The following is a 2,884-nucleotide window of genomic DNA, read 5'->3' on the forward strand; positions in this document are numbered from 1 at the left end:
ACCACAAGAACTAAGCTAAATTACTATCAAAATTGAGCCCAAATAACCTTATATCATAGAGTTATCAACCTCTATTATTTGATTTATATTTGTCCACTTATTTAGTTTATAAAGACTCACCCCTATGTTTGTTACCATGTGTAGATAAGTAGTTTGTAGGGATCCCTGTGTGGGAAGCAAGTGGCTAGCGTTTGTCAGATAGATCAACACTTTTGGCATTCGGTAGGAATCTTGATCTACAAGTCCACTCCTCTAGTTTTGATACAAACATTAGTTGTTTTAGTTGATGACATTCATATTGCCACTATGATTTATAAACTATATTTTATCCTATTTGGGCTTGGACCCACCATGATAGCCAACGCATGACTCTTGTAAATAGTACATGCTTGTACTCTTGTTGGTTGAAATGTTATGGGTAGTGTGTTATGGACATATTTGGACTAATGTTATGAAATGTGTCATTTAGGCTTCATGAATTATTGGTAATGTCTACTTGTCTACTTGATCTATATGAGGCTTGCTAGGGAATCGTGGGCTTTGCTTGTGTGATTTGTGCGCCAGTCATGGTCCTCAGTTTGAGTCGTGATAAACTTGGTATTAGAACCCCAGGTTTAGGGTGTCCTAAACTTTCTTGTGTCAGTTAACAGAGTGTTGAGATTGGTGTAGAGTCTTATTCATAATTTGTGATGATAGTTGATAAATTGAGATACGTGTCGTGTATTTAAATCTTATTTTTTAGTATCGAGTATCGAGTATCAATTACCATATCATATCATATTGTATGATACGAAAAATTTTGTTTAGATTAATTATAATAATATTTCATATACTTAAAGTAAAGAAAAAATTGAAAAATATTATATTTTTTTAACAAAAATTGAAGATTATAGGATGTAAATGGAAAAGATAATTGTTCTTTTAATTTAAACTTTCAATATATTTTTTAATAATATAGATTTTTAAATAAAACATACATTTTATCATATTAATTTATAAATTAAAAATTAAAAAACATTTATCATGTTAAAATTAGAAGGGAATTCAATTTTTTTAAGGTTTTTTTGTTTAAAATCTAAAAATTGAAACTCAAAAAATATAATTTTTCATGTTTCAAATTAAAAAAATAATTAAAAAGTATAATTTTTAATAATTAATTAAATATAAGCTTATAAAAAGTGTATTGACTTATCGTATGATACGTCCCTGCATTGTAAGATACGTATCGCGTATCATATGGTATGCTTCGATACTGGATCAAATGTGATACAGCTATAAATACATATCATTTTCTATTAGTATCCAATTGTATTGTACGATTCATATCGTGTATTGTACGATAATGATAACTATGTGACTGCAACGCAAGTTACGAGAGAGAGGCTATATGAACTCCTAAGTTTTTAGTAAGTTAACCTTATGACTTGGAAATTTTGAATTTTGAATTGGTTTTTGCTTCATCTAGGTGTAGGATGTCGCTTAGAACCTGCACAACCATGAAGAGTTCTAAAAGGTTAAATGCCCTAGATGAGCCCACAAATAAACCATGAGCTTCCACCTCTAGGAGATCTGGTAGAGTTAGAGTTAGAGGTAGAGCTGCTAGACATGTTGATGATCATGGCTCTAGTGAAAGCCATAGTTTTCATTATCGTACAATACGCGATACGTAATGTACGATATGATTTGATATTAGTAGAAAACAATACGTATTTATAGTTGTATTGCATTTGATCAAGTATCGAAGCATATCATACGATACACGATATGTATCTTACGATATAAGGGCGTATCATATGATGCTATCGATACACCTTTTATAAGCTTATATTTAATTAATTATTAAAATTAATAATTTTTAATTATTTTTTTAAGTTAAAACATGAAAAATTATTTATTATGAGTTTCAATTTTTATATTTTAAACAAAAAAATTCTAAAAAGATTGAATTCTCTTCTAATTTTAACATGCTAAATGTTTTTAAGTTTTAATTAATAAATTAATGTGATAAAATGTATATTTATTTAAAAATCTATATTAGTAAAGAATATGTTGAAAGTTTAAATTAAAAAATAATTATCTTTTCAATTTACGTCTTATAATCTTCATTTTTGTTAAAACATATAACATTGTTCAATTTTCTTTATTTTACATATATAAATATTATTTATGATTAATTTTAAAATTTTTTGCCGTATCTTACGATACTTGATACTAAAAAAATAAGATTTCGATACATAATACGTATCTTGATTTAACAACTATGATGAAAAGCACACTAGCACTAGTTTCAAGGGGACATAAGGTAATCGTTCAACAATACCCAGTGTCACCTTGTAAGAGTTGGCAGTTGGGTTGTAAAGTTTGACACATCAGTTTGCTACGTTTCAACATGGAAGCGAAGGGCACTCAGATGAGTATGTGGGCTATAGTTCTCAGGATTCGAAGCACATACCACAAATCGAGATAGGTCAAGGGGTTATTCCAATGACTTTGGCAGATTTCATGAAACTTAAGCCCTTAGTTTTTTTTGATCTAATATGACAAAGGATCCATATAGACTTTTGGAAGATGTAGAAGTGTTATGTTCTACACTAGGACATTCAAGCCATAAGTTAGTGGAACTAGCAAGCTTTAGATTGAAAGATGTGGCATGGATTTGGTTTACATATTTTAGGAGGGGTAAGCTCGTTAATTCAACTTTGATTACATGAAAGGAGTTCTCCCAACCTTTCTTTGAATGGTTTTTCCCCTAGAGCATGAGGGAGACTAAAGCTCAGGAGTTTGAGACATTGAGATAGACGTCAGGCATGACAGTGACAAAGTATGACATACGATGTACTTAATTATCGACTTATGCTTCGTATTTGATCTTGGTCAAGGCGAG

Source organism: Theobroma umbraticum, unplaced genomic scaffold, assembly GCF_002168275.2.
Source record: "Theobroma umbraticum cultivar Fairchild unplaced genomic scaffold, ASM216827v3 scaffold_477.0, whole genome shotgun sequence".
Classification (NCBI taxonomy): Eukaryota; Viridiplantae; Streptophyta; class Magnoliopsida; order Malvales; family Malvaceae; genus Theobroma; species Theobroma umbraticum.